This window comes from Mauremys reevesii, linkage group 14 (assembly GCF_016161935.1).
Source record: "Mauremys reevesii isolate NIE-2019 linkage group 14, ASM1616193v1, whole genome shotgun sequence".
In the NCBI taxonomy this organism is placed as follows: Eukaryota; Metazoa; Chordata; order Testudines; family Geoemydidae; genus Mauremys; species Mauremys reevesii.
In genome coordinates this window covers 37,118,184-37,141,891 of record NC_052636.1, presented here as the reverse complement: position 1 = coordinate 37,141,891, position 23,708 = coordinate 37,118,184, and the positions used below count along the sequence as shown (strand labels likewise).

Sequence of the window (23,708 nt, the reverse complement as noted above, 5' to 3'; positions counted from 1 at the left end):
GGCCAGGCACTTTGGAGGTTTGAGCTACTCCCTGGGGATCACCCCACTCAAGGAGCGTTCGTTCTAGGCAGCAAGCCGGCTAGACAGGGAAACATCAGACGCTGCTCCCAATGCTACACTCAGTTTTTCAGAAATTAGTCAACTTTACGGCCAGAAGAAACCATTAGACCATCTAATCTGACCCCCTGTGTATCACAGGCCTCCTGTAGGACACAAGAGCTACTTTTGGGGCAAACACATTGCAGAAAGGCATCTAGTCTTCATGAAATGACATCAAGAGATGGAGAATCCACCACTTCCCTTGGTAGCTTGTTTCTGTGGTGAATCATCCTCGCTGTTGACTATTTGTGCCTTAGTTGTAATATGAATTTGTATCTTTTCACCTTCCAGCCACTGGGTCTTGTTATGCCTTTCTCTGCTCGATTCAAGAGCCGTTTAATACCCAATCTTTTCTCTCCATTAAGGCACTTCAACACTTCAATGAAGTCACCTTTCAATCTTCTTTTGAGAAGCTAAACAGGTTGAGCTCTTTCAATAGCTCCCTAGAAGGCATTTTTCTCCAGCCCTCAGAACATTTGGTGGATCTTTGCTGTCCCAAACTCTAATTTCACAACATCTTTTGCAAACGAGGACACCAAAACTGGAGGCAGTATTCCAGTATCAGTCTCACTGATGCCGTGTCACCTCCTGTGACGTTATTGACATAAACTGTAACTGTATAGATCACCATTGCGACCACTGTTCTATATTTGCAGCCAATATTGTATAAAGGTAGTTGTGTAAGGGGGTCTATGGAGAGGTTCTGATTGGCTGATTATAACGATGCTATCTCTAGATGTGTATCATTTTTGTAGTTGACGTTATGAATATTGGTTCTATGCTGCCTGTATTTCAAACTTGTGCTCTGCTTCTGGGAAACACCCCAGACAAGTTGGTGTCAGTTCTGCCTAGCTGGCTCGATGCAGGTTAGGCAAATGTGATAACCACTACACTACAGAAACTCCATTACAGTGCACTGCCCTGCCCTGCCCTCAAATTCCCTGCACTTTGGTGGTGCTCACCCTGGCACACACCGAGGGCATGGGCGCCGACTTATATGGGCTCCTGGGGCTTTAGCCCCAGGAATATTCACAGACAGGGGCTCTGCTCCAGCAATATTTGGAGCTAGGTTTCTCCCCTGCTGTGCGCTGCCGGCAGCCCAGAGCCTTTTAAATCCCAGCCGCGGCAGGGAATCAGAGGGCTCTGGGCTGCCTGCCGCGGCGGGGAGCCCAGAGCCCCGGCTGCGGCTGGGATTTAAAAGGCTCTGGGCTCCCCGCCGCGGCAGGCAGCCCAGAGCCCTCTGATTCCCGGCCGCGGCTGGGATTTAAAAGGCTCTGGGCTGCCGACCGCAGCAGGCAGCCCAGAGCCCTCTGATTCCCGGCTGCGGCTGGGATTTAAAAGGCTCTGCGCTCCCCGCGGTTGCAGGCAGCCCAGAGCCCTCTGATTCCCGGCCGCAGCTGGGATTTAAAAGGCTCGGGGCTGCCTGCTGCGGTGGGGAGCCCAGAGCCCTCTGATTCCCGGCTGCAGCTGGGATTTAAAAGGCTCTGGGCTGCCGCGGGCGGGAGCCCAGAGCCTCTGATTCCCAGCCGCGGCTGGGATTTAAAAGGCTCTGGGCTCCTCAGTTGCAGGCAGCCGAGCCCTTTAAATCCCAGCCGCGGCTGAGATTTAAAGGGCTAGGGGCTACCCGCCGAAGCGGGACGCCCAAAGCCCGCTGAGTCCCGGCTGCGGCTGGGATTTAAAAGGCTCTGGGCTGCCCGCGGTGGCAGGGGGCGCAGAGACCTTTAAATCCCTGCCGCGGCTGAGTTTTTAAGGGCTGCGGGCTCCCGCGGTTGCAGGCAGCCCTGATCCTTTAAATCCCAGCCGCGGCTGAGATTTAAAGGGCTCTGGGCTCCGCCGCAGCGGGCAGCGCAGAGCCCTCTGATTCCCGGCCGCGGCTGGGATTTAAGGCTCTGAGCTCCCGCCGTGGCGGGCAGCCCAGAGCTCTCTGGTTCCCGGCCGCGGCTGGGATTTAAAAGGCTCTGGGCTCCCCGCGGTTGCAGGCAGCCCAGAGCCCTTTAAATCCCAGCCGCGGCTGATATTTAAAGGGCTCTGGGCTCCCCGCCGCAGCGGGCAGCGCAGAGCCCTCTGATTCCCGGCCGCGGCTGGGATTTAAAAGGCTCTGAGCTCCCCGCCGCGGCGGGCAGCCCAGAGCTCTCTGGTTCCCGGCCGCGGCTGGGATTTAAAAGGCTCTGGGTTCCCCGCGGTTGCAGGCAGCCCAGAGCCCTTTAAATCCCAGCAGCGGCTGAGATTTAAAGGGTTCTGGGCTCCCCGCCGCAGCGGGCAGCCCAGAGCCCTCTGATTCCCGCCCCGGCTGGGATTTAAAGGGCTCTGGGATCCCCGCGGCTGCCAGCAGCCCAGAGCCCTTTGAATCCCAGCCTCTGTCCGCTGATTTCCTCCTCCCCAGACCCCTGCCCCAACTGCCCCCCCAGAACCTCCACCCCCTATATAAGCCCCACTGGTCCTTGTTCCCCGATTACCCCCTCCCGAGACCCCTGCCCCTAACTGCCCCTTGGGACCTCAGCCCCTATCTAAGCCTCCCTTCTCCTTGTCCCCAACTGCCCCCTCCTGAGACCCCACCCAACTTCCCCCCCAGGACCGCACCCCCTACCTGTTCCTTGATACACCTCTTAGACTCCCAGGCCTATCCAATTGCTGCCTGTCCCCTGACTGCCCCTTCGAACCTCTGCCCCATCCAACTCCCACTGCTCCTTGTCCCTTGGCTGCCCCCCGGAACTCCCTACCTCTTCTCCAACCCCCAAACCGCTTACTGTGCCACTCAGACCAGCGTATCTGGCTCCATGCAGCTCCAGACAGTTGCTGCCATGCTCCCCCATGGAGCCCCCAGCCCACTACCACCCCCAGCACCTGCCGTACAGATTTGAAAACCTCAAAATTAATGAGTGCTCAAGCTCGGGTTTGGCAGCTTTTAATTAATTTCTCCCAAATAAGTTTAACCAGCAAGGTGCCAACTGAAGGTGTTGGAGAACAGAGAGATCAGGTGGCCTCCTAATGCCTGGAAAAGAGACAAAGGCTGGAGGAGGGAGTGTCAGTGCCTGTGCGGACTTCTGGGAAGCGCATGGTGTGGAAGGGGATGCTGTGATGCTTTGGAACATCTCCATACAAAACCAGTCAGGACTCTGGGGGAGCCTCCTCTCTCGGAGCATACTGTCTCCAGGGCAAGAAGCTTACACCTTCCTGGGTCTGACCTCAGAGCATTCAGCATGCCCTTCCACGTCATGCACTTTCCAAAGTGAGTCTGCCCAGGCTGCTCCTGGGGCAACCAGAGGTCGCTGCACCCCAACTCCGCAGTCAGATGTGACTCTCAGCCAGACAGTAAAACAGAAGATTTATTAGATGATGGGAACACAGTTTAAACAGATCTTGTTGGTACAGAAAACAGAACCCCTCTGTCAGGTCCATCTTGGGGGGTGGGGAGCCCAGAACCAAGTTCTGGGTCTCTCCCCATTTCCCCAGCCAGCTCCAAATTGACACTCTCTCCTCTGGCCTCTGTGTCTCTTCCGGACAAGGAGGCCACCTGATCTCTTTGTCCCCAACACCTTCAGTTGGCATCTTGCAGGGGAAACTGAGGCACCCACACAGTATTCAGAGAAAATATTAAGAACATTCCCACTTCATCACAACAGATGCAACAAAATATAATACTGTATATTGAAGTAGGCAAGTGCTGCTTCTGACTTTCCACTTTTAATTGACCCTTGTAAACTTGTGGCACTGACGCGTTGTAGCTTCATTTTATATCGGCTTACAGGGCGGGAGTGGGGGGGCACCACCATTTTGGGCCCCACCAAAAATTATACAAACCTGCCGCCTATGGAGAGGTGGCGGCTGGTGGGCAGACCTTGTGGTAGGGGGTGGAGAGGCACGAGCAGCAGGCAGGAAGGCCTTGGGGGAGGAGAGGAGCGAGCAAAAGGTGGATCAGCCGTCCTCAGCCAAAGAGGAAGAGTGGGGGGGTGGGAAGTGGCCAAACAGGAGCAAGGGGGGAGCACAGGTGGGGCCTCAGAGAGAGGAGAAGGGTGGGGGGGCAGTGCCATGGTCTGGGCACCAATGGGCCCCCCACTTCTAGGGAGCTTCCAGCGCTCACACCCAGCCTCCCCAAATGCAAGAGCCATGGGCCACCTATTCTCTTCATCTTCACTAACCAAGCCCCTCCCCAAGCTATGTTGTTGGGAGAAGCCCTCCTGTTGGCACAGCGCTATCTGCACCGGGGTTAGGCTGATTTAACTGCATTGCTTAGGGAGGTAAATTTTTTACGCCTCTGAGTAATGTAGTTACACCAATCTAATTTTGTAGTGTAGACCTGTCCAAAGACCCTTGGGAGTAAAACTTCACCTGCTCCTCTGCTTTACTGAATCCAAACAGAAGCAAAGCTTGTCAGGCCCAGATGGGGGCTGGCAGAGAGTCAGGTGTGTGCAGACATGATCCTTTCAGCAGCTGTAGGCACCATGGCTTAGCTGGCTAAAACCAGTGTTTTGTATACAGGACATCCTGGGTTCAAGTTCCAGTGGTACCTTACTGAGTTGCTTTTGGGGCACCTGGTATTGGCTACTGTCAGAAGACAAGATTCAGAGCTAGATGGACCTTCGGTCTAGCCTAGTGTGGTTTTTCTTATGGTTTAAATTACACTCACAGGCACTGAGGATAGAGTTACTGAAAGTTTGGGAGTTAGGAGCTGATAGGTCATATCACATATGCATATCACATACACATCTAGAAATAGCATAATTATAATCAGCCAATCAGAACCTCTCCATAGACCACTTACACGACAACCTTTCTAAAATATTGACTACAAATAGAACAGCGGTCGCAACGGTGATCTATACGGTTACAAATTATGTCAATAACGTCACAGGAGGCGACACGGCATCAGTGAGACTGATACTGGAATAGCCTCCAGTTTTGGTGTCCTCATTTGAAAAGATGTTGTGAAATTGGAGCTGGGGCAGCAAAGAGCCACCAAATGTTCTGAGGGCTGGAGAAAAATGCCTTCTAGTGAGCTACTGAAAGAGCTCAACCTGTTTAGCTGATCAAAAGAAGATTGAAAGGTGACTTCACTGAAGTGTTCAAGTGCCTTAATGGAGAGAAAGGATTGGGTATTAAAGGGCTCTTGAACCGAGCAGAGAAAGGCATAACAAGACCCCATGGCTGGAAGGTGAAAAGAGACAAATTCATATTACAACTAAGGCACAAATATTCAACAGCGAGGATGATTCACCACAGGAACAAGCTACCAAGGAAAGTGATGGATTCTCCATCTCCTGATGTCATTTAATGAAGACAAGATGCCTTTCTGGAATGTGTTTGCCCCAAAAGTAGCTCTTGTGTCCTACAGGAGGCCTGTGATATGCAGGGGGTCAGATTAGATGCTCTAATGGTCTCTTCTGGCCATAAAGATGACTAATTTCTGAAAAACTGAGTGTAGCATTCGGAGCAGCGTCTGATGTTTCCCTGTCTAGCCAGCTTGCTGCCTAGAACGAACGCTCCTTGAGTGGGGTGATCCACAGGGAGTAGCTCAAACCTGCAAAGTGCCTGGCCAGGGGCAGGACATTGGCACAGCAAGGGAGGGTGCGGCAGTGACATCACAAAGGCCTTTTGCAGGACCTCAGCCTATTGGTCCAAGGTGGTGGGGAGGTGGTGATCTCACAGAGAGATGCTGACATCAGCCAGGCAGGACAGGGGCGAGGGGCCAGGGAAACCTCAGAGACCCCTGTGGCTTTGCTCCAGCAAGTCTCCTTCTCCAGGTCTCTCTTTGAGGACTGAGAGAGCATTCGGGTTCACGGACGTGAGCGCCAGGAGGAACCTCTTTCGAGTTTTCTCCTTCCCTTTTAGTGATTTTACTAGAAAACAGCCGTCCCTGTTTAGAAGGTAAGAGCCTCCTGGAGGTTTGAAACCTGTTCAGTCTAATCCATCTGATGACAGTTGAATTCTAGGCATGGAAAACAGGAGGTTAAGGAGGCAGAATTTTATTCTGTAGCTGTGATTTTGTCTCTTAGAATCACTGGGGACATAAGGGTTTGTCCTTTTTGTTTCACCTCTTGCTCCATCCACTGTCTGATCCCTCTTTTCTCTTCGTCTCTTGCTTCCTTTGTCCTTTCTCCTATAGTGTGTATGGCAACACCCATTTTTTCACGTTCTCTGTGTGTATATATATCTTTCTACTGAATTTTTAACTGCATGCATCCGATGAAGTGAGTTTTAGCCCACAAAAGCTTTTGCTCAAATACATTTGTTAGTCTCTAAGGTGCCACATGCTTTGTTCTTTTTGCAGATAAATTAATGGAGGTTAAGTCCATTAATGGATATTAGCCAGGATGGGTAAGGAATGGTGTCCCTAGCCTCTGTTTGTCAGAGAGTGGAGATGGATGGCAGGAGAGAGATCACTTGATCATTTCTGGTTAGGTTCACTCCCTCTTGGGCACATGGCATTGGCCACTGTTGGCAGTAGGATATGGGGTTGGATGGACCTTTGGTCTGACCCAGTATGGCCATTCTTATGAAGGGAAGGGCACAGCCCCATGACAAAGTTTCTGTAGTGTAGTGGTTATCACGTTTGCCTAACACACAAAAGGTCCCTGGTTCAAAGCCAGGCAGAAACATGATGGCTTCCTTTTCTCAGCTCCTAGTGGCCTGTTCCTGCTGTTGTAGGAGCAGCAGTGATTTCTATGGTCAAAAGGTCTGTTATACTTCCCCTCCCCCTCCCCCTCGCTTTTGTCTCCTCTCCCTCTCTGAATGCCTGTGAAGTGGCTTTCCCCCTCCCCCTCCCGCTCCCTCCTGGAATGCTTGTGGGATGAATGGGCTGGTTGAAGATCAGAAGAGCTTCCAAGTAGACAAGGTGTCTGGGACTCTCATTAGGCAGCACTCACACACCCAGAGCATGGACCCTGCATGGACACTGGCTGAGGTGGAGTGTGACCCACCGGATGCAGCCAAGTCATCTCCAGTCGCAGGCCATGAGGTTCAGGTCCTTAAAAAGGGGAAGGGGCCCTGTGCTCAGCTGTGCTTTCACAATGCTGCCTAATGAGAGTCCCAGACACCTTGTCTATCTAGGAGCTCTTCTGCTCTTCCAGCTGTTCAACCAGCCCCTTCATCCCACAAGCATTGCAGGAGAGGGGGAGGGGGAAAGCCACTTCACAGGCATTCAGAGAGGGAGAGGAGACAAGCGGGGGATGGGGGGAGTGTAACAGACCTTTTGGGCATACAGGTGATACGCAGCACACAGATCACTGCTGCTCCTACAACAGGGTAAGTTCTCAAGCAGCATGTTTCTTACTTTGCCCATCTGTCAGTTTTGATGATTATCGATGGAAATATTTTGCCATTGGGTTGTGTGTTTACACAGAAATTGACATTTACCAACAAACACGTAATTCTTCCAGTCCTGCCTAGTCTGCAGTGGGTGGGTTTAGAGGGACACATTCACTCTCCCCAGTCCCCATGCCAGGCCTGTGCTCTCAACTTCCCACACTGCTGGGATCCTTCCCTGGTCTCCCCCCAGACCTCTGCCCCCCACCCCCACTTCTGGGATCCCCTCCCCACACTGTCTAACTCCCCTGCTGGCAGGATCCCTCCCTGTTCCTTTCATTTCCTGTCTCCACCCTGGGCAAAAGCTCTGCACGGTTCCCACAGTGGAAGTTGAACCCAGGTCACCTGGATGAAAAACCAGGAATCCTGCCCACTAGCCCATATGGGACTATTGGTGCATCTGATGAAGTGGGGATTCACCCACGAAAGCTCCTGCTCCAATACGTCTGTTAGTCTATAAGGTGCCACAGGACTCTTTGCTGCTGTTATTACTACAACTCTCTAAGCCAACCCCTCATCAGAGCAGCAGGGACTAGCATGACCAGATGTCCTCATGTTGGGGCCTTTTTCTTATATAGGCTCCTATTACCCCCACTCCCTGTCCCGATTGTTCACATTTGCTGTCTGGTCACCAGCAGGGGCTGCACACAGGGCTGCATTAACCCTTCAGGTGCTGAGGTTTCCCTCTCTCCATTCCCAGTGCCTGTGATCAGGAAACAGACGTCAGGGCTCCCAGGTGCTGCACAGACTATGACTGAGATCGGGACTCCATATTGCGCTAGGTGCTGTACGATCCCTGGCCAACACTGGGACACCCAGGGGGTTCCCCTCAAATTCCCTGAGCCTCTGCTACCCAACTGCTTCTGACTCCATCTGGATCACCCAGGAGCAGCGACAGGGTTTCTGGCGCCCTAGGCAAAATTTGGGGGGCGGCATTTTCTGCGCTACCCATGGAGCGCACAGGAGCTTCCGGTTCCACTCCCATAGCGCCGCCGAAGAAGGACTCTCCGCCGAAATGCCGCAGGCAACAGCGGCAGTCATTGAGCTGCTCAATTGCCTGCTGCTGTTTTACATGGCATGTTGGCGGAGGGTCCATCTTTGGCGGCGCAACGGGAGCGGAACCAGAAGTTCCCGGGCGCCCCGTGGGGAGCGCACAAAATGCCCCCCCCCCCGAATCCTGGCACCCATGCGACCGCCTAGGGTTGCCTAATGGAAGCGTCGGCTCTGGGATCTCCCCCCGCCCCCGCAAAAACCCACCTTTCCAAACAGTCTTTCTCTCCCCACCCCCTAATTCTGCTTTCACACCCTGGGCCCATCTCCTCTCTTCGTCCCTCCTCCCGCCCCAGGTGATTAGAGATGGAGGCAACTTCAGCCACTGGAGCCAGCCCCAGCGAGCACTGCAGCCCGCCCGGGGGGTGTTTGCAGACACAGGAAGGGAGCAGCTGGGAGCGGTGGGTGCTGGGAAGTAGGAGGCAGGAGAACAAATCCGAGAAACCCAACATGGGTCAGCTCCTGGGGGCGGGGCTCTGGCACAGCCCGGGGGCGGGGCAGCTCCTGGGGGCGGGGCTCTGACACAGATCAGGGCGGGGCAGCTCCTGGGGGCGGGGCTCTGGCACAGCCCGGGGGCGGGGCAGCTCCTGGGGGCGGGGCTCTGGCACATTGTGACGCAGGAGCCCGGGCTCAGCAGCTGCTCCCTGGTGGCCACGTGCTGCCAGCAGCGCTGGAGCCGCCCGGGCCGGAGCAGAGCCGCTGTTCTCAGCTGCAGCAGGAGCTGCCCCCGGCCCCGCTGGGCTCCAGGTGGGGACAGAGCCTGGGGCCCGGGGCTCCCCTGGGTGCAGCTGGCGGGGCGGGAGGGGAGGGGAGAGGCCGGAGCTGCAGGCGGGGAAGGGCGGGGGGTTGATCGGTCTCTGGGCACCAGGGGAGCCCCGGGACAGAGTGTGTGTGTGTGAGTGTCCCGGGCCCAGGCGTGCGCATGGGGGGAGCCCCGGCACCCCCATGCCCTGAGCCCCGGTTGGGGAGGCTGCTCCCCCCCTCCCGTGGGGGCGGGAGAGGAGCCGAGCTGGAGTGGGGGGAGGAGAAGCCCCGGGCCCCTGCAGGAGCTGCAGTGGGGGGGGAGGAGCCCCCCTGGGGCAGACAGGAGAACCCCGGACCCTGGCAGAAGATGTGGGGCTGAAGTCCCCGGCACCCCCTAGCCACCTTAGTGGCAGAAGTTGCAGGGCTGAAGCCCTGACCCCCCTCCGTGTGGAGCTGGCCTGAGCACCTCTCGCCCCATCCCCCCGGTGGAGCTGGCTCCCTCTCCGGCTGTGGAGAAATTCAGCCCCAATCTCCCCATGTTGGTATCTCCATTTCTCCCCCATCACCCAGCCATGGATGGATTTAGCCCAGGAGGCAGGGTCAGTCTTGGCCCCATTGGGCAGGTGGGATCTAGGGCACAACGAGGTGAAGTGACTTTCCCAAGGCTGAGCAGGGAGTCTGTGGCAGAGCAGAGACTCAAACCCAGAAAACCTGAGCCTGAGTCCGGTGCCTTAACCACTAGGCCACCTTCCCACCGGAGGAGAGGGAACCTCCTCTGCCGCTTTGAGTGTGTGGGTGGGAGCAGCCACTAGATAGAGCTGCCAGGAGGTGGGGGAGGGGGGTTGGATAGTTGGAGGGGTGATTAGCGATTGGGGGGGCCTGTGGAGGAGGCGGTCAGGGGAGAAGGAGCAGGAGGGTTGGATGGGTTGAGGGTTCGGGGTGCCTGTCGGGCGGTGGAGCGGGATTGGAGCAGGCAGGGAGCAGAGGGGGTTGGATGGATCGGGATTTCTGGGGGCCTATTGGGGCGGGGAGTGGTTGGATGGGGCGTGGGAGTCCCCGGGGTCTGTCTGGGGCAGGGGTGTGGATAAGGGTCAGGGGGACAGGTAGGGGGTAGGGTCCTAGGGAGGCAGTTACAGTGGGGGGGGGTCTCAGGAGGGGGCAGTCAGGGGACAAGGAGCAGGGGCAGTTTGGAGGTTCTGAGCGGGGCAGCCAGGGGGCAGGAAGTGGGAGGCAGTGGATGGGGTGGGGCTAGGGTGGGGCTCCCTGTGTGCGCACCCTAATGAAATGTGCTGCACGCACCTATGGTCACGGGGGTGAGCCACTTGCATCCTTTTCCTGTTTGTGCCATTTCTTTCTGTCTCAAAACCTGAGAACAATTCTCTCTAGTTCTTCCCCTTCTCTCTCCCCTCCCCACATGTGGCTAGAAAATCCAAGGAGATTCCCTCATTTTCCCTAAAATTATTGACTCTCTAGTCTCTTATTTTCCCTATTTTCTCTGTAATTCTTAAATTCTCCTCAGCTTTGGGATGTGAACCCAGCCCGTTTATCTGCAGCAATTTGTCCTTGGGTAGGTGGAATTTGCTGTCCTGTGTCACTCCCCCAGCGTGGGTGGTGGTTAGTGGGTGCTGGCTGGGGGAGCCCGCAGACACGGCTGCCTCTGGGAGGGAGATGGGGGGGCCGATCTCTGCCAGCGACAGGACATGGCCGCATAGGAGGGGAAGGGAGGAGCCAGTGTCCCTATGGAGCCTGCCCAGCACCTTTGGTTCTGCTCCTTTCCAGCATTTTGTTCAGAGACTTTATTACTGGGGAGGCTGAAAAATCTCCCTGTGGGCTTAGCCTGGCAGGAGGGGCCAGGTCTCCCCTGCAATAAAGAGATGGAGCATGTTCCCAGCATGGCAGAGCCTAGGCCAGGGGTCTGCAACCCGCGGCTCCGGAGCCGCATGCGGCTCTTCAGCCTCCTTGTTGTGGCTCCCTTCAGCCTTGACAAAAGGAAAAAAAAAAGAATAATGGTTATTTTATTAATTTAATTTTTATTTATATATTATTTTATTTTTGTTTATTTTGTTGCACAGTTATCTTGGAGTTCGAGGTGATACTTTAACATCGAATTTTTAAAAGTTTTTATAATTTGTCAATTAAAATATGCGTCACATCCACGTCTATAGCCCTCGCCTTTACCTGCAGGCGGCTTCTTGAGTGTGCGACCCCCGCGGTAAACTAACCATGAATACATCCCAAAAAAGAAAAATCTCAGAAGAAAATAGAGAGTTTAATTCTGCATGGACAGATTCCTTTGCCTTCACTGCCAACGACGCTGGCTTACCTGTGTGCTTGATATGTGGCGAGAAATTAGCAAACAACAAAAAATGTAACGTTGAAAGACATTTTCAAAACAAGCACTCAGCATTTTCTGAAAAGTACCCAACTGAAGATGGGCAAAAGAGAGCGATTTCGGAACTACTACGGAAAGTTGAGCAGAGCAAACATACTTTCAAGAAGTGGATCAACTCTCCAAACTCAACTACAGCTGCTAGTTTTGTGGCAGCTCATGAGATCGTAAGGAGGGGGAAGCCATTCACAGACGGAGGATACATGAAAGAATTGTTCATAAAAATATCAGAGCATCTATTCTCCGAATTCAAAAACAAACAGGAAATTATTCAGAAAATTAAAGAAATGCCTCTCTCTGCAAAGACCGTGAAGGACAGGACCATTAAAATGGCAACAAACATCACCAGTAAGCAAATTGATTACATCAATTCAGCTCAAGCATATTCAATTGCCTGTGATGAGTCAAGTGATGTAAACGATATTGAGCAGACAGCACTGTTATGCAGATATGTGAACTCTGATGGGCCGCAGGAAGAACTGATTGAACTCATACCGCTAAAGGGCCAAACGCGGGGACAGGACATTTGTGAGGCTGTTTTGAGTTGTCTAAAAGCCAAAGGAATAAACACCACTCACCTGGTGTCAGTGTCTACTGATGGTGCACCCAGTATGAGAGGAGCACAGAAGGGCTTTGTGAATTTACTTCAAAAGTCGCTGGATCGAGAGCTGATGACGTTTCACTGCATCTTGCACCAAGAAGCACTGTGCGCTCAAACATTCCCCCCTGAATGTGTGGAAGTGATGAACCTCGTTATTAAGATAGTGAACAAAATAATTGCAAACGGGTTAAACCACCGACAGTTTTGTTCATGGTTAGATGAAGTCGAGAGCGCATATTTGGATCTCCTGCTGCACAACAGAGTTCGGTGGCTGTCAAGGGGAGACGTGCTGAAACGCTTCGCTGCTTGTCTGGAACATGTGAAAACCTTCTTGGAAAGCAAAGGCCTCAGCTATCCCGAACTGGGAGACCTCGATTGGCTGGAAAAGTTTTATTTCATGGTGGATATGACAAGTCATTTAAACACGCTGAATAAAAATCTCCAGGGAAAGGGAAGCACGGCCCTGCAGTTGCTGGAGGATGTTCTGGCGTTTGAGCGCAAGATGACAGTGTTTGCCAGAGATGTACAGAGAGGTACGCTCTCTCACTTCCCCTCCCTGAGAGAGTTCAAAGAAGAGAACAATCACATAAATTGTGATTATTTACACCGTGCAATTATGGCAATGCAAGCTGCATTTGGAGAAAGATTCAGCAAGTTCAGAAAGGAAAAAAACACTCTGTCCTTCCCTGTCACACCGCTGGACATCGACCCATCCCTGCTGAACATATCCGCATTCACAGGGATAAGTCAGCCCGATCTTGAAATTGAACTGGCCGACATAGCGGATAAAGACTTATGGGTGTCCAAGTTCAAAAGCCTGACAGCGGATCTCGAAGAAGTCGCCCGTCAGAAGGCCACTCTCGCTAAAGAGCACAAATGGAATGATATTGAAAACCTCCCCAAACCCGACAAACTTGTTTTTGAAACATGGAGTGCCATTCCCGACACGTATATGAACATGAAAAAGTATGCATTTGGAGTCCTGTCCATCTTTGGCTCAACATACTTATGCGAGCAAGTTTTCTCGAGCATGAACTTCATAAAGTCCAAATATCGCTCCTGCCTCACAAATGAGAGCCTACAGTCCTGTGTGAAGATCAAAGTCACATCTTACAGCCCCGACATAGGGAAGATCAGCATCGAGCTTCAGAAACAGAAGTCACATTAAACAGGTGAAAACACTAGTATTTAATAGGCTATTATTATTCAGAAAAAAACATTTATTTCAGACCCGGAGCTGATGTAGTTTTTTATTGTATGTTCAGGTGCTTCGGTTGATTGCTGGCCGAGAAAGAAACCTGAAGAGGATGAGAGCACACTGAAATGGACTTGTCAAAAAACGTTCCTAATTTTATGTTTACTTTTTTTAAACTGCTAAGCTGCAACTATATGTTTTTTTATATTAAAGTGGGCTACGTTTTATTTTAATTTTACACAAATGCGGGAAGGACTCAAAAAGGCCTGCATAGTTCAGTGTTTAATTTATTTCAAAGTAGGCCTACACATGCACACTGCACTTCTGTTTGTTGTATTCTGTTGTTGTAACAGGTAAAATTAAAAAAAGATTAAAACTTTTAAAAGTTTATAAGCAGTGTTATGTTTTGCGGCTCCAGACTATTTTTCTTTAGTGGAAGAGGGGGCAAAATGGCTCTTTTGATAGTAAAGGTTGCCGACCCCTGGTCTATAAGGTGCCACAGGATTCTTTGCTGCTTCTACAGAACCAGACTAACACGGCTACCCCTCTGATAACTGATGTCTAATGACGCTTGAGCGCTGATTGAAGCTTTTCCTGCACTTAGAGTGTGATTCTCCTATGTGAGACAACTTTTAAGCTGTGCTTGAAGCTTTTCCCGCACTCAGAGCATGTCTAGGGCTACTCCCCTGTGTGGATTCTCTGATGTAAGATGAGGTCTGAACGATTAAAGAAACATTTCCCACACTCAGAGCATCCATAAGATTTCTCACCCATGTGGATTTTCCTATGTTTGATAAGGTTTGAGCGCTGATTGAAGCTTTTCCCACACTCAGAGCATGTCTAGGGCTTCTCTCCTGTGTGGATTCTCTGATGTCTGATAAGGTCTGAGCTCTGACTAAAGCTTTTTCCACACTCTGAGCATGTGTAGCGCTTCTCTTCTGTGTGGATTCTACGATGTCTGATAAGGTCTGAGATCTGACTAAAGCTTTTCCCACACTCAGTGCACATGTAAGGCGTCTGTCCTGTGTGGATTCTCTGATGTGTGATAAGGGCAGAGCGATGATTGAAGCTTTTCCCACACTCAGAGCACGTGTAGGGCTTCTCTCCTGTGTGGATTCTCTGATGTCTGATAAGGTCTGAGCTCTGACTAAAGCTTTTTCCACACTCTGAGCATGTGTAGGGCTTCTCTTCTGTGTGGATTCTACGATGTCTGATAAGGTCTGAGCTCTGACTAAAGCTTTTCCCGCACTCAGAGCACATGTAAGGTGTCTGTCCTGTGTGGACTCTCTGATGTGTGATAAGGTGAGAGCGCCGCCTGAAGCTTTTTCCACACTCTGAGCATGTGTAGGGCTTCTCTTCTGTGTGGATTCTACGATGTCTGATAAGGTCTGAGCTCTGACTAAAGCTTTTCTCGCACTCAGAGCACATGTAAGGTGTCTGTCCTGTGTGGACTCTCTGATGTGTGATAAGGTGACAGCGCAGCCCAAAGCTTTTCCCACACTCAGAGCACGTGTAGGGCTTCTCTCCTGTGTGGATTCTACGATGTCTGATAAAGTGTGAGCGCCGACTAAAGCTTTTTCCACACTCTGAGCATGTGTAGGGCGTCTCTCCTGTGTGGATTCTCTGATGTGTGATAAGGGCAGAGCGCCGACTAAAGCTTTTCCCACACTCTGAGCATGTGTAGGGCTTCTCTCCTGTGTGGATTCTCTGATGTCTGATAAGGTGTGAGCTCCAACTAAAGATTTTCCCGCACTCAGAGCATGTGTGGGGCGCTTCTCCTGTGTGGATTCGCTGATGTGAGATGAGGGCTGAACTATCGATGAAGCATTTCCCACACTCAGAGCATTCATAAGGTTTCTCACCCGTATGGATTGTCTGATGTCTGATAAGGGCAGAGCTCCGATTGAAGCTTTTCCCGCATTCATGGCATGTGTAGCGTGTCTCTTCCAAGTTGATTCTCTCACTTGTTATAAGGTTTGAGTGGCTACTAAAGTTTCCCTCTGGCCTCCCCTGAGTCTCACAGGCTTTTGTTTTTTCTGGGAGTGCATAACTCCCGGAAACATTCCCTTTGGATCTTCCTGATAAAGTTCCATGTGGTTCTCCTTGCTCAGCATCTTCCTGCTGGGGTTTCTCCTCCTCATTCTCACTCACCAGCCCATCACCTGATGGGAGACAGAGAGAATCCAGACATAGATCACTACCTGCACCGGAAAGAAAGAAAATCACAGAGAGAGGAATGGAAAAAGGGATGAACAATCCAAAATACGTGGGGGAGAGATCAAACCTATCAGGAGCTGATTTTCCCCAAAACCTTCCCCAGAGGAGAGAAGAAGGGATCAGTTTTGGTCTGCATCTCATGAGAACACTCAGGAGAAAGAGATATCGGGGAGCGACCTGCTGCCAGTTGTCAGTCAGAATAGGAGGGAAGCCATGAGTGACATCTGCCATAATGATTCCACATCTGCAGGGAACAATCCTGAACTTGGAGAGCTCACAGGGTCTTTGTAGGGCATCCCAAATGTTTCCTGCATTCCTGCACAGTTGTTAAGTTGGTTTAACCAAGTCCTCACCTGTGCAGGCAGCTCTTGAAGCACTTCTTTCTCAGAGCCCTGGAGGTCTGGGACCCACGGCTCTTCCCCTCGTTCCAGCTGGGAGATCACATCAGGTTTGGAAACTGGAAACCCGACTGCAGGCAAAGAAAACCAGGGAGGTCAGTGGAATTTGTGGGATACTTGTCACAAAGAATAGTCCATGGTTTTAACCCCCAGCTCATTTTTAAGAAGTAACATCCCAAGGCCAGCTTCCTTGGCTCAAAGTGGCAGGAGAGTTATGATGATTATAGATCATAATCATTACCTTAGTGCCTAAGGACCAACTAACACTGGGTCCCCATTGTGCTAGGCAAAGTACAAACAGAGAACAGTAGATGGCCCATGCCCTGAAGAATTTACAATCTAAATACACAAGACAGACACAGAATGGGGGAAGGGGTAGGCCCCACTGTTAGAATAGAGATATTCAGGCCTGCCTGTAAAGCCTTGACTTTAAGAACTTAGGGGTATTTTTATCTCTTAGCTACTTACAGGAGTATGAAAACAAAGAATCAAAATCACTGTCTGTATTTGTAAGGGCCTTCTCTTACTGTGACCGTCTGAGGCCTTGTTCTTAGGCTAAGGCCTTTGGCTAAGCAGGGGCAGCCATAAGCTGGGAAGCAAAGGGTCACACCCTCACATCCCAAACCAGTCACACTGAAATAAGGTGCTACTGGGCTGTTAGGAAGATGATCCTGTCCTGATAGTGCCCATCAGCACCAGATAAAGAAACAGATCTTAAGATGGTTAAAGAAAACTTAGTTTGACAGCAGCCTGTCTGGCAAGAAATCACTTCTCAATGCTTGTGGTTGTGAAATCCTCATTTCTGTATTGTTCTATCTTTATGGCCACCACTTTTACAATGTTAATCAGTCTGGTTCTCTAATTGTTTTTCTCTGCTGTACAATTAATTTTGCTAGGTGTAAGTTAATTAGGGTAGTGGGATAGAATTGGTTAGAGAATTATGTTTCAATGTGTTAGGATTGGTTAATTAAATTTCAGTACAATGATTGGTTAAGCAAAGGTATCGCTGAGAATATTCCTATATAAACTGAGTCAAACAGGAGGGGGAACAGGGGACACAGGGTAAATGCTCTGCGGCATCAGAGCTGGTAAGGGGTGTAACAGGCCAGTGTGGCTCCCCTCGTCCCGGGAGGTTGAGCCCCGGACACCGGAAGGGGCGGGGCTCCAGAGCAGTGAGCCCGCCCCTCAGAGGGTCAGGCAGCGACCCGGAAGCATAAAAGCCAGCCACCAGAGCTCAGTCGGAGCCCAGCCACCGTCGGGAGCTGACCTGCCCGAGAGGGCTCGGGACTGGGAAGCTGCAGGGGCCCTGAGCAGTTGCCCAGACTGGCCGGAGCTTCCCCTCGCTCGCTACTGGGAGGCCCCGCAGGAGCTTCCCATGCCACCTACGAGGAGGAACCGCCGGAGACCTCACCTCTCCCTTGCTGTTACCCCGAGGAACCCCCAGAGCAGAACTGGCCGGACTTCCCTGAGGAACTGCTGGACCTACCCCCTAGCCCGGGCTGCGAGGAGCCCATGCTGTTGGACTTCCCGGGAGCAGACGCCACGGACCAGGTAGGCCCAGAGGGGGGAACTGGAAGTGGCCCGGGAGCAGCTGACCCCAGTCAGGCTGCAGGTCAACCAATGCCCATGTCAGTGTGTTACGGTCAGGATCCCCACTGACCGTCAGCGGTGGTAGCTGCTGCCTAGGGCCCCGGGCCGGGATGCAGTGGAGTGGGTGGGCCTGCGTCCCCCCTGCCACCCCACTCGTGGGTGGCAGTCTCCCCCCTCACCCCAGTGCTCAGCCCCTGCACCAGAGGGCCTGAGCCCTGACTGTTGTTGCCCTGCCCTAACCTAGGGCCTGGGCCTGTCCTGAACTGTTTGCATTGCTGCCCAGCCCCTGCACCAGAGGGCCTGGGCCTGTCCTGGACTACTTGTATTGTGGCCCAGCCCCTGCACCAAAGGGCCTGGGCCTCCCTAACCTCACTGACTTGTATATTGTTGCTCAGCCTTGCAGCAGAAGGCCTGAGCCCCTAACTGTCTCTTTGTGTTGTTGCTCAGTGTAAAAGGCCAGCGTGGCTCCCCTCCTCCCCAGGGAGGGTTGAGCCCCGGACACCCACGTTTACAGGGGGACACAGGGTAAAAGCGTCAGAGCGGATAAGGGGAACACGCCGCCGAAGACCCCAGGCCCCCTGAATCCTCTGGGCGGCCCTGGGTGACAATCATTCCCTTGTCTCTGTCGGGTATTCCATTGATGTAGGTTACTCCCAGCCAGTCCTTAATGACCCATTCATATCACCCCATGACAGCTACGTGACAAAACACCTCACGTCTCCTGCTCTTTATAATCATAGCAATACCAATCACAGCAGGAAACTGAGGTGTGTATTGGCATCATACAAGTATCACCAAAAGTCCCACCTCTGTCTCAGACACACTGCTCACAGTCCCTGGAGAGAAAGCAACGCACAGGAACTGGACGTTAGTCCAGCGAACACAGTGGAGGACAAGCTGCAATCCTCACACCCTGGTCAAAAAGGAGAGGCAGGTGGGTCCCTGCCCATAGAGAGGGGCTGGCTAGAGGCCAGACACCTGAGGGGCCATTCCTTGAGCAGACCATGGAGGCAGGTCAAAGGCTTCGCTACCCCAGAACTGTGACATCGCAAAAGCACATTTTGGGGAATTAGGAAATCTAGTGACTCAGGTGTAATGGGAGGGAGAATTAAACTCCCCCAGTGGGAGGAGAAGGCTGGGGAATTACACACTAACATTCAGGAGCAACAGCCCCTAATTCTTCCGGAAAAGGAGAAGGTCAGAAACAAGAACTGGGCCATGCAGCCTCAGGAGGGACAGGCTCAGAGATCCAAGGAGCCTGGAGGGAAGACGGTTTGTGGCTGCTGCAGATGGGGAGAGGGGGGACAAGACTCTCTCCAAACTCTCACTCTTCTTGACCCGAGCTGATTTTACAATCTATGACCTAGTCTCACGTCTTGTGGGCAATTTCATACTCGCTAGAGGTAACATGTCATGATCAGAGTATTGCTTATTAGCTTGGAACATGCGTGGAGGGGCAAGGAGGTGAACATAGATAAATGGGTTATTAACGGCAGGTCGACACTATAGCCGGGATTGACGCTCTGAGATCGATCCAGCCGTGGTCGATTTACTGATACGATTTAGTAAACGTAGCCTAAGCTTGCTACAGTTCAGGGCCTTATATTAAGTTGAGGCTTTGTGAGAGTGGTTATGCTGAAGTCTGGGATTTACCTAAGGTTTGGGTAGAGATTCGGGGTTAAAGGTCTGGGATCCCCCACAGCTCTAGATCCCCAAACCTCTCCTCCCTCCCACTGACACACCCAGCCCACTTCCTGCGTGCCCTTCCTCCACACTCCCCTCTCCTTCTTCCCATTACTGGCAGCTAGCACCACCTCCCGGCACCTTGGGAGCTTCTTCTGTTCCCTCCTCGTCTCTCACAACCTCCTCCCTCCCTGCTGCCTGCTAGTGTATGGGAGATAAGGAAAAAAAGGGGGCAAAGAAACTTGTCAAACTTGGATGATGAATAAAGTTATTACTGCTCAGGTTCTTTAGAGACTCCACAGCTTCTAATAACCGAGGGGACAGGACTCCTTACCCAGCGAGGTCACCGTCCCATAGTTCTCCTGCATGACATCCCTGTAGAGGGCTCTCTGAACGGGGTCCAGCAGAGCCCATTCCTCCTTGGTGAAATACACAGCTACCTCCTCGAAGGTCACCGGCCCCTGAAAGAGCAAGAGTCCAACACTCAGGACCTGCTGCCCCACTCACAGCCCCACTACTCACAGAACAGCAGCACCAGGTAAAGGGAAGCTCTGGGAAGCACATGTTAACAGAGTCCCACCTCACCTTGCCTAGAGCAGCCAGGAGGCATCGGAGGGTAGAAAGAGAGAACCTTTGTGTCTCCCAGCTGACAGATGGAGGCAGGGTCTTCACATTTATCACATAGCTACTAGCCAGAGCTTGATATAGGAGATGGGGCTGTCTCTGGACCCTGCTGATGGCTCCCTGGTAGGAATCCCAACACTCTCCAAATTAAATATATAGAAGAAAAGGGAAGTCAATAGTAAAGAATCTAAGTTTGAAGGTCAGAATTGTAGAAAGTTGGCAAGGGAAGCTAACAGAAATCAATGATCAACCAATGAAAATAAGAAGGAAGTTTTTAAAAGTACAAAATTAATCCTAACAATGGTAGTGGTACACTACTAGATGGAAATGGCAGAATCATCAACAATCATGCAGAAGAGGTAAAAGTGTTCAATAAATATTTCTCTCCTGGATTTGGAGAAAAACAGATGATGTAACTCATATCATAAGATGTTGACGCTGACAGTCTTTCCATTCCAAAAGTAACTCATGAGGATGTTAAACAGCAGCTATTCAAGTTAGATGTGTTTAAATCAGTGGGTCCAGATAACTAGAGTTCTGAAAGACCTGCTGGAGGAGCGTGGTGGACTGTTAATGTTGATTTTAATTAGGACTTGGAACACTTGGGAAATTCCAGAAGACTGGAATAAAGCTAATGCTGTGCCAATATTTAAAAACTATCAAAGAGATGACGCAACTAATGACAAGTATGTCAGTCTGAAATCGATACTGGGCAAGAGAATGGAGCAGCCGATACTGGATTTCATTAATAAAGAAAGGAGGGTAATATAATTAGTATCCATTAAAAAGGTTTAGACACAATAGATCCTATCAAACTAACTGGATATCCTTATTGGATGAGATAAAAAGTTTGGTTGCAGCTAATAGTACTGATGTAATATACGTAGGCATATGAGTTGCTTCAGCACAATATTTTGACTAGAATGTACAAAATACACACGGCATACATTAAATAGATTAAAAACTGGGATTTTAAATAGGGAACCATGATCGAGTGGATTTCTTTCTAGTGGGTTCCCGCAAGGATTGGATCTTGGCCCTGTGCTATTTAACATTCTTATCAATGACCTGGAAGAGAATATAAAATCATCACCGATAACGTTTGCAGTTGCCACAAAGATCGGGGATGCGGGGTAACTAATGAAATGTCAGTAGGTTCAGGTTTCAGCACTGGGAGTCTGGGAAGTTTTCCCAGCCCTGGCTGGAGGGTTATTTCCTGTTCCACAAAGAGGGGAAGTTTCATTCCCTACACTTGTGCCTTGACATTAGGACCTATCTGACACTACAGCCCATATTCAGTATAGTGGCAGGATTATAATATGATTAGGACATGAGGCATTTTGTACAAGATGAGTCATGTGCGGTGTCACTGGAAAAGTTATTATTTGCTGAATATGATTATCCTACCTGTGTGCATGGATCATGTTTGTATCTGAAGTTATGGATATTGACTCTGTACCTGTCTTTCAAATGTGCTTACTCTGGGTAACAGCCACAACGAGCCTTTCAGGTACAACAATGAAGAAGCCAGACAGTGTTCATGGCTCAGCAACAAAGACAATGTACCGTGGAAGAGCTTAGCCTTCCTGTGAATGCTTCAGCCAGCCTATGAGTCATGGCTACTATGACTCAGCAGGCCATGCTAGGGCATGTGACCAGACCACATGACACTGAACTTCATTTTGGTACCTGTATCTTTCCACAAACTGGACTGGGAACTGAGTTTAGAACAAAGGGGTCCTGCCATATGGAAAAGCTACATAAGGTGGGGTGTGACGTCATCTCTTGGCCTCATTCCCCGCACAAGAGAACTCCTGGAAACACCTGAGAAACAAAGACTGAACTGGGGGAAGTGCTGGTCCCAGGGTAAAGGGATTTCTAGCTTGTGTATGGAAACTTGGTGAACTGCTTGTACCATCAGTCAGGGTGAGAAACTGCTAATTCAAATTCTATCCATCTAGTATGTTAGGCTTGGTTTGAGTTTCTGGTTATTTGCTAAGTAATCTGCTTTGATCTGTTTGCTAACACTTATCGCTGGGAAATTGGCTGTCGTCTTCTCTCTCTCCTTGAGTGGCTTAGGTAAAGCACTCAGGTAGCTTAGTTGGCTTCATGACGCCACCTGCTGTCGTGTTGGGTGATAACAGGGCCTGGAGAGGATGGCTGAATCTCCAGCAAAGCAGTGTGAGAAGGGCCAGCCCAACTAGAGAGTAAGACTATGGCTACACTTGCAAATTTGCAGCGCTGCAGCAGGGTGTGAAAACACACCCTCTGCAGCGCTGCAAATTGCGGCGCTACAAAGCGCCAGTGTAGTCAAAGCCCCAGCGCTGGGAGCGCGGCTCCCAGCGCTGTCCGTTATTCCCCACAGGGAGCTGGAGTACGGACAGCGCTGGGAGAGTTTTCTCCCAGCGCTGGGGCTTTGACTACACTTAGCGCTTCAAAGCGCTGCCGCGGGAGCGCTGCCGCGGCAGCGCTTTGAAGCGCTAATGTAGCCATAGCCTTAGAGGGCACAGTGGTTCCCAGAAGCCCCCCAGACTGCACCCCGGGGTGACAACCCATCACACCCTAAAGTACACAAGTCTCAGCAGGTTTGTCACATCCTGTCCCCTCCCTTTCTCCGCCCAAGATATTTCCTGCCTCCCACCACCTCTAGCAGCTCCCACCAGTGGTGAGCTCCAGCCGGGTCGCAGGAACCGGTTGTTAAACTTAGAAGCCTTTTTAGAACTGATTGTTCCAGGACAACCAGTTCTAAAAAAGCTTTTAAATTTAACAAAGGCTCGGGCAGCTGTCCACCCGGCCCCTGGCCCCAGCTCACCTCCCCCTCTTCTCTGAACGCTCCGCCCTCCTCCTCCTCCCCCTCCCCTGCTTCCCGCAAATCAAATGTTTGTGGGCAGCCTGAAACAAGCAGCAGGCAGGTAAGCCGGGCTGGGGGGGGCGGACGGCACGTGCGGCCCAGTCCGGCTCCACCTGAGCGGCTCCCCCTGGTCCCGGCCGAGCGCCCCAGTCGGGTCCTGGCCAAGCACCCCTGGCTCGGGCTGGTCCCGGCCGAGCGGCTCCGATCCAGCCCAGCACGGGCCCCGCAGCACCGGTCCCGGCCGAGCGGCTCCAGCCCGGATCGGGGAGTCGGGTCCTGTGGTGCCAGTCGCAGTCCCGGCAGAGCTGGCCGCGGTCCCGGCCGAGCGGCTCCAGCCCGGATCGGGAAGTCGGATCCTGTGGCGCCAGTCGTGGTCCTGGCCCCAGGCAGTGTGGTAAGGGGGTAGGGAACACGGAGGGGGTGTTCAGTGGGTTGTGGGGGGTGGATAGGGGTTGGGGCGGTCCGAGGGCAGGGTACAAGGGGGTTGAATGGGGGTCCCGGGTGGCAGTCAGGAAGGAGCAGGGGTTGGATGAGGTGCTGGGGGGCAGCCAGGGACAGAGAGAAGGGGTGGTTGCAGGGGGCAGTCAGGGGACAGGGAAGGGGGGGATGGGTCAGGGGTCCCTGGGGGGGTGTCAAGGAGCATGGGGGGTTGGATGGGGCATAACCCATGGGGGGGCATGACCCCCTCGTGAGGTGAGGAGGAGGGAACCTGTTGTTAATATTTTGGCAGCTCATCACTGGCTCCCACCCTCCTGTACATTTACTGATTCTCTCCCTCCAAGCAGAACCCACCACCAGCTCCCTGAGAATCCCTTACCTGAGCCAGCTCCATTGCAGCCATTTCCTTCCCCCTGGGAGGATGGGATGATTTGGGGCAAAACGTGGACGTTAATCTGTAGCCTGCCAGGGCGAGAAGGGCAATGTGAGAGAATTCAGACAGGCTCTCTGTCCTTTCCACATGTTGA

The 23,708-nt window shown here is 52.0% G+C and overlaps 1 pseudogene; it reads right to left on the bottom strand.

Moving 5' to 3' along the window:
• Positions 1–23,708, bottom strand: part of LOC120381878 — a 261,017-nt pseudogene that overhangs the window by 60,433 nt on the left and 176,876 nt on the right.